Raw genomic sequence first — 17212 nt, 5'->3', positions numbered from 1 at the left:
GCTGCCTGTCCTTGTCCGAGCGATCGTCATAAAAAAAAAAAACTGACAACATGACAATCATTCTGTCAGGAGCAGCAGGGGGCTTTTTGTTTTTGTTTTTCTAGATTACTGCTATACTGTATGTGGACAACCACTCTACTGTCACATACACACACATACACACACACACACACACACACACATACATACATACACAAAAGCTGACCGGCTCTGGCCACACGCTGATTACACACCCAGAGCACGTCCTTCAGAAACGGATTCACACACAGCCAACACACACACACATGCGCGCATACACACACACACACACACACACACACAAACACACACACACACACACACACACACACACACACACACACACACACACACACGCACGCACACACACACACACACACACACACATACACACACACACACGTGCACACACACACACGTGCACACACACACGCAGACACACACACACAAACACACACACACACAAACACACACACACACACACACACACACACACACAAGTCAGCAGACGTGCCACACATTAAAAATGCACACTTTTAACTAATACTACACAGATCTACAACACACACCACACATGTGTGTGTGTGTGTGTGTGTGTGTGTGTGTGTGGTGTGTGTGTGTGTGTGTGTGTTGTGTGTGTGTGTGTGTGTGTGTGTGTGTGTGTGTGTGTGTGTGTGTGTGTGTGTGTGTGTGTGTAAGATCCCCCCCAGCACTACACACCACTGCAGTAGGGTTTCATTGTGCACGTGGAGCAGCTAGACAAAGCTGGAGCTACAGTATGACAAGTGTTTAATGGAAAATATACAGTGTCTCTGTGTCCAGGGGGGGGGGGGGGGGGGGGGCAGGATGAAGGACAGTAGTAGAGGGGAGGAGCAAACAAACAACATCGCTTCTAATGCGGAGACAGCTTGCCACCTGCTTTAGCTGCTGTTTATACTACAAGGAGAGAGAGAGAGAAAGAGAGAGAGAGAGAGAGAGAGAGAGAGAGAGAGAGAGAGAGAGAGAGAGAGAGAGAGAGAGAGAGAGAGAGAGAGAGAGAGAGAGAGAGAGAGAGAGAGAGAGAGGATACAGTGTGTATACAGAACATGTAATGCAAGCCTCCATTACTCACCATAAGCAGACAGACGGCTGATTCGGGCATGAGTTGGACGGCCATGATGAGTGGGGTCCCGTGGATTCTAGAGAGTTAAAAAACAAGTATCTGGAGAGGGACTCTCGTTGTCCTCGTCCTCCCTCTTCCTCTGAACTCTTCACTCGGCAAGTGCACCTTCTCCTGGTCCTGGTGAAGACCTCCCGGTCTGTGCGTCCTTATACCACTCACTACCCCCCCTCTCTCTCCTCTCTCTCTCATCTCTCTCTCTCTCTCCTCTCTCTCTCTCTCTCTCTCTCTCCTCTCTCTCTCTCTCTCTCTATCCGTCTCTCTCTCTCTTTAATCTCGGTGCTAGTCTCTGGAGAGCCTCAGACTCCCCCTGTGCCTCCCAGACTCGGCTGTTGTGAAAAGCTCTCCCTCTCTCCTGCTCCTTTGATCTGATGGCAAATCAGACTCCCCCTCCTCCTCCTCTTCACTTTAAACACTCACCCAACCTTCCCCAAACCCCCCCCCCCCCCCTGTGACTCCCGCACCCCCCAAGGAAACACTCCCCCCCCCTCTCTCTCTCTCTCTCTCTGTTCCTCTCTTTCGTCGCCCTCTCCAGTCTGCTCTCCTTCGCAGCGCAAAGCGGATCAGGACCGGAGAGACAGGTCCTCGTCACTGCAGGGTCTCTCTCCGGAGGTGTCCTCGCCACGTGGCTCTCCCCTGTCTGTTTGTCTGTCCGTTGGTTCTCTGTTGGGATTCTCCTGTCGTTCCTCCAGGAGCCCGGTCCACATCGGTGGTGTTCCCCAGCCCAGAGCACCTCCTCACTGGGGTCAGAAAGCTCACAGCCTCTTCACTCAGAGATCCTGCTGGCTGCTGCAGCACAGACCGCTCACCCTAACACTATGTATCAGCACACACACACAAACTGGAGGAAAAAGAAGGGATGGAGGGAGGGAGGGGGGAGAGAGACATAAAGAAAGAGTGAGTGACAGACAGAAGGAAGAAGAACAGAGAGCGAGAGAGAGATGAGGAGGAGAGGTGAAGAGAGATGTAGTGGATACAGCACTGGTAAGAGAGAGAGAGAGAGAGAAAATGAGCCACACTGAGTAGAGCGTGAGAGGAGGATGGATGGTGGTGGGTGGGGGAGCAGGGAGGAGAGCGAGGGAGACAGAGAGAGAACAGACCGCGCCTATCGATGCCGGCAGGGAGTGGATGAGACGCTGCAAAGGACCATGGGATGTGAGTAAATACACCTCTGCTCACTCAATGAAAGGTGTGTGTGTGCCTGTCTACTGCTGGGGTGTGTGTTTAGGTCTGCTGCAGCCGTCAACAAGCATCTGTGGTCCAGACTGTGTTCTTTAGATTGGAGCGGTAAGAGCAACGTGGTACATTAATAATTTAAACCAACACAGTCCCAGCATGGCTTGTGTGAATGTGTGTGTGTGAATGTGTGTGTGTGTGTGTGTGTGTGTGTGTGTGTGTGTGTGTGTGTGTGTGTGTGTGTGTGTGTGTGTGTGCGCGTGTGTGTGTGTGTTAGAGAGGTTAGATTGACCTATAATAAAAGGTGATCTCTGTCCCTCTCTCTGTCTTTCACGGGCCGACGGGCGACAGTGGCTCGGTAGGTAGAGCAGTCGTCTGGTTATCCGGAGGTTTCCGGTTCGATTCCCGCTCCTCCCGGGCAGTGTGTCGAAGTGTCCTTGAGCAAGACACTTAACCCCTAATTGCTCCCGATGAGCAGGTTGGCACCTTGCATGGTTGCCTCCGCCGTTGGTGTGTGGATGGGTAAAATGTGAGGAACAAATTCTAAGGGACCTGGGCTTGAACTATGACCTCTGCCAGTGGGTCTTGGACTTCCTGACGGGTATACCCCAGGTGGTGAGAGCAGGCAACTGCACCCCCTCATCCATCACGCTCAACATAGGGGCCCCCAGGGCTGTGTTCTGAGTCCCCTCCTCTACTCGCTGTACACACAACAACTGTGTGGCACAGTAGAACAACAACACAATCATCAAATTTGCTGACGACACAGTAGTGGTTGGCCTGATCTCTGCCAACGATGAGAGGGCCTACCTGGAAGAGGTAAAGAATCTGTTGCAGTGGTGTCAGGAGAACTGCCTCTCCCTGAACGTCAGCAAAACAAAAGAGATGATTGTGGACTTTAGGAGGTCCGGGGGTCAGGGACTACAGCCCCCTCAGCATCGATGGGGCACCGGTTGAGAGAGTGAACAGTTTTAAGTACCTCGGAGTCCACATATCCGAGGACTTGACATGGACCACACACATTGACAGTGTTATCAAGGAGGCACGACAACGCCTATACTTCTTAGGCGCCTAAGGAAGTTCCAAGTGAGTCAGAAGATCCTTAAGAACTTCTACTCATGCACAATAGAGAGCATCCTGACTGGCAATATCACCTTCTGGTTTGGGAATAGCACTGCACAAGACCGTAGCAGACTACAGAGAGTGGCCCATTCAGCCGAATGCACAATTGGAGGTGAGCTTCCCACTCTCCAAGACATTTACAACAAGCGGTGCATGGGTAAGGCTAAGAGAATAATCAAAGACTCCAGCCACCCAAACAACTGCCTCTTTGAACTGCTGCAGTCAGGCAAGCGATACATGAGTCTCATGGCAAGCACAGAGAGACTCAGAAAAAGCTTCTATCCTCAGGCCATCAGGATGCTAAATGACAATAAGATAAGATAAGATAAGATATTCCTTTATTGATCCCCTTGGGGAAATTCAGGCATCATAGCAGCATGGGGGGAGGGGGGGGGGGGGTACAGGTAGTAAAACAACACAGTGTACAGGTAGTAAAAAACAACACAGGCAGTGTAAACAATTTGATCAATATGGTCAATATAATTTACTATCTGACTAGCTGAAGAAATATTCACATTATTCACAGTGTCACATAAGGTGCAGTATGCATAAGGTAGTGTTATAATTTACTATCTACTGAGTATACATTATTCACAGTATCACGGTATCCACTGAAATATACATTATTCACAGTATCACAGTATCCACATAAGGTGCAGTAAGCCTAAGGTAGTGTAGGTTGTCCTCCTTGGGTTCCTATAAGTCCCAGGTCAATGTCTGGTAGCAGTCGCTGTCGCTGCCCGCTGTTGTGGAGCCTGGAGGCTACTAGTCGCTGCCCACTGTTGTGGAGCCTGATGGCCGCTGGTATGAAGGACTGTCCGAGGCGGTTAGTTGAGTGTCGGGGGGGAATGAGTCTGTGGCTGAACGAGCTTCTCATCTTGACTAGCTCGTCGTAGAGGGGGTGGTAGGGGTTCTCCATGATGCAGCCAGCTTCCTTATCATCCCCCTCTCTGCCATCACCTCAAGTCTAGGTAGCTCGACTCCCACCACGGAGCTAGCCTTCCTCACCAGCTTGTTGAGCTTGTTGGTGTCCCTTGAGTTGATGTAGCCTCCCCAGCATGCCACAGCATAGAAGAGGATGCTGGCCACAATAACACTATGTAACAACCATCAAATACACTCACAGCACACACATCCACACGCACACACTCACTTTAAACAAACAACTCACTGCAGCACCCACTTTACCCACTTTAGACACTTAACACACTTTATATTTATTGGTAAATAAACTTTTCTACTCTGCATTGTATATTGTATATGTATATATTGAACACTTTTGTCTACGTACTTGACTTCTATTTTATACTTATTATACTTATTTTATACTTATCTATTTTTATCTAGCACAATCTCTGGAGCAAAACAGAAAGAAGCATTTCATATAAAAGTATTCTGTACTTTTGTATGACAACTAATAAAGAAACATGAAACTTGAACTTAAAGCGCTTTGGATAAAAGCACTATATAAATACAGCCATTTAATACACATGTGCACACACACACAAACCCACACTTTTAAGTTTGAAATACCATCTACAGGTCGAGCTGACTACTGTATTTAACACTGTCTTTGCTGGGTCAACAAAGCTATGGTTACATCAGACTCAGAACACAAATGTATTCACAGAATGGATCATCATTCAACGTTATTGAAGATTCCTGTGACTGAATTAGCCTACTTATGATTACTTCCCCTAACCATTTTATCATGATCTCATTCATTATGACGGCCACATATTATGCTATGCTTATGCAATTAACACATTAAAACATTTAAGCGTTTGACAGCCCTATTATATATTATTATGCAATGTGTTCATCCATGGAAAAAGCATTCATTGCATCGCGGTGAACCAGATGGAATAGGTTTGGATAAATTAGGTTTTACTGTAACATTTCTACTGTCATTTTAAGCCAGTTTGTGTAATTATATCCCTGAATGACGTGTTGAAGTGTGAACACACTGTGTAGAATCTGGGGACTAACATATTTAAATTAATTGATGGGCCAAACGGTATGATGGCCAGTTCTAATCACATTGCAGAGAAAATGCGTTGTTAACCTCTTAAGCCCGGAGCCCTATTTTCTGAAAATCCGCCTAAAATACATACCTAAGTAAATGGAAAATTTCTCCACTTCTACAAGGCTATTTGCATATTCTTTGTATCTAGGGACATCTATGGACCTCAGTGAATGTATTCCCAGTGTCAGAAATAGTGTGTCTATTACTAGGCTTGCTTAAATTGTGATGAAACAAAGGAGAATATGAATTATGATTGTTCTTTGCATCTTTGAGGGTGAATAACACCATGCTAAAAATGACCAGACATAAGCAACTGAGCTTGTTCAGTACCTTCTTGAGATCACGTGTACAAAAAAAATCGAAGGATTTGGAAGTAGGATAGGCAGGATCTGTAAGTAGGATAGCATGATCTGTAAGTAGGATAGGCAGGATCTGAAAGTAGGATAGGCAGGATCTGAAAGTATTAGGTAGGATAGGCATGATCTGAAAGTACTAAGTAGGATAGGCATGATTTGAAAGTAGAATAGGCAGGATCAGTAAGTATAGGCAGGATCTGAAAGTAGGATAGGCATGATCTCAGTGCAGCACTAACAAACTGATAACAACTAACTGAAATAAAGATATAGTCAATACGATAATATGTCTTTGTATTTGAGAAAAAGGTATAGTCCTTAACGCTGCTATTCCTAAGGCGCCATGAATCCACAAAATTCAATTCAGGCATAAATGTCTGCAAATAAGAGGAGATGTGTTAAGGTTGACTCTGGGGGATACAATGTGACATATCTATGATAGGATCAACAGTTATATTAAACTCATCTCCCAGATCAACTTATAATCACCAAACCTCAATAATTCTGACATATTCAGAAAATGCAGCATCAAGATTATTTTGTCCATATAAAGATACTAGACATAACTTACTGTTATTCATATTAATGGATGCACAACTAAATATACCCTCTGTATTTACTCCAGCCGTATGGAGAGTGAAATTCAGCTTTCTGTTCATTAAAATGTCAACCCCCTTTGCACATGAGCTAACTAGGACTTAAAAGTTCTTATTATTAAATCTATGGATATCGGCTGATTCAAACTTATCTCCTGGATGACAGCAGTATTACTAGCAGTAAGAACTCATTTAAGATTGGCAAGGGCATCCTGAAGAGCATAAAAGGAAAGTTGCAATTTCTCAATGGCAAACTGTACAGTCAGCAATACAGTACACACTTGTGTCATCAGCATACAAATGGGCATGACATCCGTACAAAGAAGAAACAATATCATTAATGTCAATTGTAAAAAGGACAGGACCCAAAACTGAACCTTGCAGCACACCTTTAGTTATGGACAACAATTCTGATTGGGCTTGACCTAACTTCACACACTGCGGCCTAGAAGATAGATAATCCTGAAACCAGACACAGGCATTAGCATCCAACCCAATGTTAGATCGTTTTTTTTAGAAGCAAGTAGTGATCAACTGTATCAAAGGCTTTTGATAAATCAACAAAGAGGGCAGCACAATGTTTCTTCTTATCTAATGCTGAGATAATATCATTTGTAACCAGAGTGATGGCTGATGTAGTATACTCTCTTTGGCTCTAAAACCAGATTGCTGAGAACTAAGTACTGAGTTAATTGAAAGGAAAAACGTAAGTTGTTTATTTACTGGTGTTTCCAGGACTTTAGCTAGGCAAGGTAACCTGGAGATAGGATGATAATTATCTAAATGATCCCTATCACCTCCCTTATGTAAAATAATCATTTGTGCAGATTTTTACAAGCTAGAGGAAATCTACCTGAAGAGATAGAGAGATTAAAAATATAAGTAACTGCTCAGCGATAACTGGTGCAGCCAACTTAATAAAAAAAGACTCCAAGTTATCCTCACCTGTAGAACACTCAATCAATCATAGCTGACTGTGAAAAGGGTTGAAAGGTGACGCCCATAGGGCACAAACAATCAGAATCAGCAGGACAAGGTCCATTATAGTTCCTATTAAATTAATTACAAGCCTAAATGCCTATTGAAGGCAACGCAAATTGCACTCACACTATCAACTTTAATATGAGAGGGTGAAGAATTAGATGACGTTAGATGATTAATGAAATACACATAATGACATACACATGACATAAACATAATGACGTAAACATAATGACATAACTTACACAATAGACACACATAACAACACATACACATAATGATGCACATACGTATTACATACACATAATGACACACACATAATGATGTACACATAATTACATACACAGTATGACATACACATAATGATGCACACATAATGATGTACACATAATTACATACACAGTATGACGTACACATAATGACGTACACATAATAACATACACATGATCAGGGCCGCCTGGGAGAAATGCGAGGCCCTGTGCGAGATTTAAACAGACCCACTGCACACAAGATGAGGTGGAAACCGAGCTCCACTTCTTAACAACCTGCCCACTATACCAAGACATATACTTCCCACAAATTGCAAACACCCAAAGAGACTTTGAAAACATGGACAATAACTCAAAACTCCCATACCTACTGGTAGTGCGGTGGCTTAGCACCAGATTTGAGAAGGATGTGGACGCGCCGGACAAAAGCACCACATTTTTCCCATGTGTTCCTCATCATCATAGCTTTCATTTTGGGGTAGGGGCCACGTCATCATGATGGATTTCAAGATGGCCGCCATGTAAAATCAAGGTTCTGCCCATTGATAAATATCTTGGTCCATAGCGTGCTCAATATTTGAGCGAACACAAAGGTATTGGTATCCCTGTAAACTAGAGAAGCTAAGCTTTACATTGGTATCATTTTCATTAAGCCCAACTGTTGGGAAGGTGGCTTTAATAGGAATTGATTCAAAATTATGTTAAATTTTCGCCTAGAAAAAACTGCCATGCTCATCTTCCAAAAGGTCCCTTGGCCGTTCACATGAATATATCCGAGTGAACATTGGTTTTATAGGTACCCACAAGCCTCTTCTTTCCAGACATACCCACTTTGTCCAACTTGCATGCTATTTGGGGCAATAATCAAGCAGGTTTGTGTATGTGGTACAAATGTGTCGAACATTCTAACAACTGCCAAAAATTTGAAAGTTGGGTTAGGGTTTGTTGTTAGAACGTTGAACATAGAAGATCAATTTTGGTGTCAAACTACACATTTTCTGGGTCAATAAATGTGTTAATGCTATGAAGAATGTCACCAGATGAATATTTGTACCATTCTAACAACATATTTACATAATTTTTTACTTGTTTAACACTTTCAGTACCGGCCATTAACATGGTAAAGCATGGTTAAATGCCACCACCCACTTCAATGATAGCGTTGTGAACGCATAATCTCTGTCTTAAATTATGGCTATGTGTCTAATCTGCCTGTCGCTTATCAATGACTTGTTTGCAGTCAACATTGTCTAAACGGATTGTTTTTTAATCAGTTAATTTCCATTTTATAGCATTTTGAAAAGCCCTCGTTTTCAAGGAAAATATATAGATTCTGTGATAAAAGGCATTTACTGGAATATTCTGGAATACACAAACACGTTGTCATTTTTCTGCCTATTTATGAATAATTTTCAAATAAACGCTAGATTATCAATAGTATGTGTACTTATGCACGCTATAGAGGCGGGCTGAAATATCGATTCTCTCATTTCCTGATCGCGCGTACACAGACACACACACACACACGCATAGGGCAAACGCTTATATCTCTGTGAAAATAGCTCTGATTATCCTAAGACTGGTAAAATAAATTCCTTACCTGAGATCAGATGTTATCCAAAAAGATTATTCCAATTCCTGATCGCCATTCCAAATATCGATCACGCTTATTGATTACAGTGTTGGTACTGTAAATACATAATCCACGCGTTTTCCGGGCCGGCAAGCACAATGGATTCTTCAGTTGGCTTGAGGGAAAAGTCAAATGAGGAAACTGGCCCCCCTGTCAGGATCTGAACTTTCTGGACAGTCCTCTGGCGCCCCCGGGCGGTCTGTTCGTGGTGCTACAGGCCGCCGCCCTTCGTATGGACTTTTGTGTACACATATTGTCAAGTCTGTTGTCTGTCTTGCTCCCTGTGTATCTCCCATTAGTTCAGATGTTCTAGTCTCCCTTGTATTCCCCATGTTGTTATGTTACAATGTTTATTCCTGCCTGTTAGTTCAGTGTCTAGTCTCCTTCCCTTGTATTCATGTGTCCTGCCTGTCAGCGCCCAGCTGTTCCTTGTCAATTATAATTAGTCCTGTATATATTCATGCCGCCCCTGTCTTCCAGTGTTGTGTCATTGTTTTGTTGTTAGGTTTTTCCCGTCAGTACCCTTCCGTGCTGTGTGTATCTCCGTATCTCCTGTGTCAGTACCTTCCCGTATTTGTAGTCCATGTTTTCCAGCATTGCTGAGGTTTTGTTTCCCCCTGTAACGTGTGCCTGTTGGCTGTGCTCAGTAAACCTATTATTATTATCGGAACGTCGCCTTGTCTCTCTCACTCCACTTTGTCCTGCGATTGAATCCTACACCTCTCCTGAACTCCGAATCCTCACACCCCCTTCGTCAGTGTAAAGTAATGGGGTGCAGTTACACAGGGAGAGACGATAGGGGGCGGTATCTTCCCAATTGAGCTCAGAGAGAGTCTGCAACACTAGCGTGAGGCTCGATTGATGAAATATGAATTCAAATCGCCAATAAAAAAGAAACGACAAACAAACGCTATATAGCGTCGGGGGCACTCAAAGGTCGGCATGAACTAACGACAAAACGTGTCCGTGGCACTCAATGTGTTAACAGTCAGACATGCATGAATCAAATAGACATTTTATTAGGATCACTTGTTACATTTATTATTATTATCATAACTCTTTAGCCCGTATAGGCGTATTTAACTGTTATGGAGATATTTTCGTGGGTCTTGTGCAGTGGTCTCGTGCCCGTGAAAATATCAGAATGTTTCATAAAAATTCCCGCAGTATACTGGCCAGCTCTCAGTGCGTGTCTCGTGACAGCTGTCGTGGCTTAGCGCAGCCAGAGGACAGCGCGATAAGGGACATGTTTAAAAAGGCAAAACATAATATAACAGGTAAGTCAAGTGTCCTTACTTTAGTTATCAAAGGTGGAATCTCTGGACATAAGCAATGACATTATAGTTTAAAGCTAAACTATACGTTTTTCTCTCTTGTTAGAAGAGGGATAACTTCTTCAGTTAGATTTGATACTCCTACAGGTCAGGTCTGGGCGCCTGCACATGTGAATATTTTCCCTAACGGGGTTGCACTTCCGCGTTCGGTTTGCGCGATCTGATTGGCCACTGACGTTTCTGGTCATGTGACATCTGCGCCAATCGTGTGACGCCTGTTTCTGCGCCTATTTCCGCCTCGAACAGCCTGCAAACTACCTAACGCCTAGTTTATCACTGGTTAAGCTTAGGCGACTCTTTCGAAGTTGGTTAAGGTTAGAGTTTGGAATCAGGGCTGGTGTTCTATCGCCCTGCTCTAAGACAAACTCTAACCTTAACCGACTTCGAAAGAGTGCCTAAGCTTAACTAGTGATAGAAACAGACGTCACACGATTGGCGCAGATGTCACATGACCAGAAACGTCAGTGGCCAATCAGATTGCGCAAACCGAACGCGGAAGTGCAACCCCGTCAGGGAAAATATTCACGGCGCAAGCAAAAGACAGGAAGTGGTGAAGGCAGCGTGACCTCCCACACGTTATACTTCACCAATGAGAGTCTGCGCTGCCAGGTGAAAAGAGAGCCGCTGGCTGTCTCTGCATGTGTCGGAGGAAGCATGTGGTAGTCCTCAGGGCTCCCTAGACCGACCAGTAGGGGGTACATACGCACAACAACCAGGTAGGGGAGGGGGGAATTGGTACAACGACTAAAATTGGGATGGGGGGAAAAGTACAGAAAAATCAGGCGGAGAAAAAGAGGATTAAAAAAAAGATAATATAGAATATCAGGCATAAAATGGTTATGCGATTAAAATGCGATTAATTAGACTAATTATTTACAAATCCTGTAATTAGACAAATTTTTTTAATCGCCTGACAGCACTAATAATAATACATGTAATTTATTGAAGTTCCTATGTCTCTGTGCCACCTCCCTCCGCCATAACTTTACGAGAGAATTTGTTCTTATAGTAACGAGTGATCCTAATTAGGGATGCTCGATATTAGCTTTTTTACCGATACCGATGTACCGATATTGTCCAACTCTTCATTTAAAAAATGATGTAAATATGTTGTTAGAATGGTACAAATATTCATCTGGTGACATTCTTCATAGCATTAACACATTTATTGACCCAGAAAATTTGTAGTTTGACACCAAAATTGATCTTCTATGTTCAACGTTCTAACAACAAACCCTAACCCAACATTCACATTTTTGGTCAGTTGTTAGAATGTTCGACACATTTGTACCACATGCACAAACCTGCTTGATTATTGCCCCAAATAGCATGCAAGTTGGACAAAGTGGGTATGTATGGAAAGAAGAGGCTTGTGGGTACCTATACAACCAATGTTCACTCGGATATATTCATGTGAACGGCCAAGGGACCTTTTGGAAGATGAGCATGGCAGTTTTTTCTAGGCGAAAATTTTACATAATTTTGAATCATTGCCTATTAAATCCACCTTCCCAACGGTTGGGCTTAATGGAAATGATACCAATGGAAAGCTTAGCTTCTCTAGTTTACAGGGATACCCATACCTTTGTGTTCACTCAAATATTGAGCGCGCTATGGACCAAGATATTTATTAATGGGCAGAACCTTGATTTTGAAAATGAAAGCTATGGTGATGGGGAATACGTGGAAAGAATTTGGTGCTTTTGTCCGGCGCGTCCACATTTTTTTGCTAAGCCACCGCACTATGGGAGAAATACAAGAATGTGAAATAAAGCCCATTTGAATTGAAGAGAGATAGATAGATAGAGCATGTCTGTGTGTGTTAGAAAGAGAGAGATAGAGAGAGAGCATGTCTGTTTGTGTGTGTTAGAGAGAGAGCATGTATATGTGTGTTAGAAAGAGAGAGAAATATAGAGTGAGAGAGCATGTCATTTTGTGTGTTAGAGAGAGATATAGAGCATGTCTGTGTGTGTTAGAAAGAGAGAGAGAGAGCATGTGTGTTTGTGTGTTAGAGAGAGAGAGCATGTCTGTGTGTGTGTGTTAGAGAGAGAGCATGTATGAGAGAGATAAGCAAGACAGCTAAGATGAGCCCCTAAAGGATATTCAACTTTTAATGGAAGAACAAAACAGAAGGAAAAGATAACTTCACAAAGGCAACATGAATATACATAGATCCAAAAGGACAAAGATCAACACTTAAATCCAAAGAGAAGAGGGTCTATCCCAGAGAAAACAAAGTAGCAAGGAGCCAACGGCCGACATCAGCTAAATAGGCTAACTGCAAATAGAGTAGCCAGGTACTGACACCAGGTACACACCGTTAGCTACCACAGCTAGCCGGCCCGTTTGGCTCAATATAACGTTAGCTACGTTAGCTAGCCGGCCCGCTTTGGCTCAATATAACATTAGCTACGACAGCTAGCCGGCCCGTTTGGCTCAATATAACGTTAGCTACGTTAGCTAGCCGGCCCGCTTGGCTCAACATAACGTCTACGACAGCTAGCCGGCCCGCTAGCTCAACATAACGTTGGCTACGATAGTTAGCCGGCCCGCTAGCTCAACATAACATTAGCTACGATAGCTAGCCGGCCCGCTAGCTCAACATAAGGTTAGCTACAATAGCTAGCCGGCCCGCTGGTCCAACAGAACGTCAGCTACGATAGCTAGCCGGCCCGCTGGCTCCACATAACGTTAGCCAACATAACGTTAGCCATGATAGCTAGCCGGCCCGGGAGAGAGAGATATCTCCACGGCGGGAATAGAATAGAGTGCATTAAAAACTCACCAAACGTTCAAGAGGATGGAGACAACCGCGTGGAGTTGACGAAGTTCATCTGCTGAACGACCATCCTCTTCATCTTGGCATAACAATGCCGCACGCGCTCTCTCTAGGTTAGCTAACGCTAGTTAGCCTTTAGCTAAGCTACTAGCCGACATGGCTATCCCGACTGAACCACACGTTAGCACTCGATATTATAATGTAGCTAAAGCTAACTAGCTGTCCCTGCCTTTAGCTAAGCCGACATGGCTAGCCTGACTGAACTGTCTAACATGCAACAACTTTCATCTTCAGTCCATCTGCCGAACGATCGTCCTCTTCCTCTTGGCTGGCATAACCTCCAATGCTGCAGGCGCGAAATAGTCAGAAGCAGCTGACGCACGCCGGCCGACACATGTAACCCCTCCCTTCGTTGAAACCAATAGTATGTCTGCTGCAGAGCCCCAGAGCTCCAATAGTGTATCTGCAGAGCCGCAGAGCCAGGAACAATTCAGACACATTCTACAAACGTGTCTAATGTGAAATATATAAGCATATAAGCAAAACTAGATTTTAGGTCTGTGATGAAAAAGGGCCTCGCGGGAAGGGGGGCCTCGCAAAAAAATAAAAAAAAATAATAAAAAACAATAAAAAAAATAATAAATAATTTATTTTTTTATTTTTTTTGTGCGAGGCCCCCCTTCCCGCGAGGCCCTGTGCGACCGCACTGCTCGCATACCCCCTGAGACGGCCCTGCACATAATGACATAAACATAAGGGCTCTCCCACCATCCCAAACCACACTTACATTCACATTTACATTTTGTCATTTAGCTGATGTTTTTATCCAAAGCGACTTACAAGTTCTGTACAAGTCAGCAGGAAAGGTACAACTCTTTCAGCTGAGTAACAATTATCAAACAGTGCTGAAACTTGGGTGCTGCAGTATTGAGCGCATAGACATAAGGCATATTAGTATAGTAAGAGGAGTGCATGGTACTGTAGTATAGGACAGTAAGAAGGTTAGTGTTTTAAATAGTTTTTATAATTCTTGTTTTTTCATTTCAGATATTGATTGAAGAAATGTGTTTTTAGTCGACAGCGAAAGATTGGCCGGGATTCGGCTGTCCTGACTGTGGTGGGACGTTCCCTTCGCAGCGCGATATGCCAGGTCGAGGACCGTGAAGCGGATTCGTGCGGCGATGGGGAGCCAGTGCACGTCCCTGAGAAGTGGGGTAACATGGACGTTCTGGAGATGTCGGACAGACAAGCCTAGATCCGCTCAGAGACATGGATATCTGAGGGAGGAAAGGAGAGGAAGAGTTGGGTATCATCAGCATAGCAATGATACGAGAAGGCATGAGATATGTTACCCAGAGATTTGGTGTAGAGGGAGAAGAGGAGGGGTCCAAGGACAGAGCCCTGGGGGACACCCGTCCGAGGGGGGCAGGCGACAGGGTTCCTCTCCATGATACTTGGTAGGAGCAGTCATCGAGGTATGATGTCAGCCATGCCAGCGCAGAGCCTGTCACTCCCATTCCTGCGAGGGACGCGAGGAGGATCTGATGGTTCACCGTGTCGAAGGCTGCCGAAGGTCCAAAAGAATCAGGACAGAGGAGAGGCCCTTTGCTTTTGTTAAGTGAAGAGCCTCTGTGACTGCTATGAGGGCCGTCTCTGTGGAGTGACCAGTCCTGAAGCCTGACTGATTAGGGTCTAGGAGGTCATTCTGTAAGAGATAATCAGTAAGTTGGTTGGATACAGTGATTTACTTCTACATCTGTCACAAACAAAAATACTAGGTAGTGTGGAATAACTGTATCTCCCCCCTCCCCCACAAACAGCCTATTGTCCTCCCAAATACCCAAGTCCAATCAACCCCCCCATTCACACACCTTTTGTCTCTCACCTCCAACCCCCCCCCCCCGCCAAACCATGCCCCCCCTCCCCACCTAATAACTCCCCTTCCTCACCTCATCGCCCTCACCCAATACCCCCCCCCTCTCCTTCTCCTAACTAGAACCCCTCCTCTCCTTGATCCCCCTCCAATCCTGAACCTAGCCAGCCTACCCAGAATTCCCCGCTCTCACCCTATAAAGAGCCACGCCTGAGTGGACTCTGAGCTCACCTGGGGGACACATCAGCTGGTGTCCCGGTTGGGTCATCCAGGCCATAACTCTGAATAAACCTTCATTGATTGTGTTGATTTCCCTCACAGTAGGCACTGAGTCTACTTGTAAACTAAAACAAAGGTAAATACAATCAAGAACAAGAAGTCCTGTGTTATTTCATGTAACACATTTATCACATCTATTTCAACACAACACCAACCAAACCAGAAACAGGAACTACTATTTCTGCCTCCATTTCATGTGAGTTTGAGGAAATTGAAGCTGGTATACAGTAGTTATATACAGTATGTTGTTGAGCAGGACAAACCTGTTTGAATTGATTGATTGAAAACTTTATTAACAGATTGCAGAATGGGTACAATACAGTACAGCTCAATACACACAATTGTTAAGGGGATGCAGACCAGAGAAAGACTTTCGTCTTGTTTACATCAGGGTCCCCCATTTTCAATTCATCAGGGTAGACACAGGTTTGACACAGCTACTGTAAAAATTAGGTCAGGATAGTTAAAAAAACGTCTCACAAATCAAATCAGTCTATGTTGATTAATTGCTAACATTGAATTGAGCACGCCTACTTTTTTTCTCCCATTGTTGTGACATTTATTTTGTCCATGTCTGTCAGATCATGGCCGGCTGTGTTCAAGTCTCCCAAACAGGAATCAATATGTTCTGCGACGCCTTTCTTTCTTAACACATTGACCGCCAAAAACGGCTTACGACGTGTTTGCTGGCCATGCTAATTCTGCCAGACCACGCTGTACGACATTATTGAGATCATATAAAAAAATTTCGCCATGGCATTCATATTTCCGCCACCCAGCCTCTGCTGATACAGTGGGACTCTGCACAACAGTGCAACGCCTCAATACCGCCGCCTGGTGGATGATCGGGCGAGTTACAACCGGAAGTGGATCTGGTGATCTCGGTGCATCTGGGAAATCCGTCCGGCAGTCACATATCGTTGCGGGACTACAGACACACACTGGCGTGCATGGGTCGCTGCCATAACTCAATAATCGATATGATTTGGGCGTTTATTGCGCCATACAAACCGGAAATGGATCTAGTCGATCGACGTCAAATAAGTGGGATCGGCGAACGGTAAGAGGACAGTAACGTTACTTTCAGCTTGATTGTTTATTCTTTTCACTGCAAACCACTCTGATCAATATATCACCCATACTACATAAAGCATTTACTGACGATCACGGAATTATAAACGACCCCCCCCCCTCTTTCATCCACGCATGATGAATCATAACGTATACAATCATGTACAGTTGACATTTTTAATATAGCGTGTATCGGCAATAAACGGCAGTTGATAATCTATATATGCGTTTATGCCTATAACTCACGTTCTATGAATTACTGCAGAAAACGATAAAAACATATTTATATTCTAGAAGGTATTTTTGGAAGAATCTATGAATGAAAAAGTATAACGTTCCTACATCCTGAACGATAGATAATCGATGTTGAATGGGCCATAGTAATGTCAATTTAGCAATACAATTTAAAAGGTTATAGCCCTGCAAAGAAGGTGAACATCTCCATAGGCTTAGACTGGTGGCAGTGATCCTACATTGATGGATAGAAGCGTGGCAGTCAATGTGTTAAGCACTGCAGCCTAGAGACACAGTGTCTGTGCATGA

This window comes from Notolepis coatsorum, assembly GCF_963971535.1.
Source record: "Notolepis coatsorum genome assembly, chromosome: 18".
Taxonomy (NCBI): Eukaryota; Metazoa; Chordata; class Actinopteri; order Aulopiformes; family Paralepididae; genus Notolepis; species Notolepis coatsorum.
The sequence above is the reverse complement of the archived record's forward strand: the minus strand, read 5'-3'. Positions refer to the sequence as shown.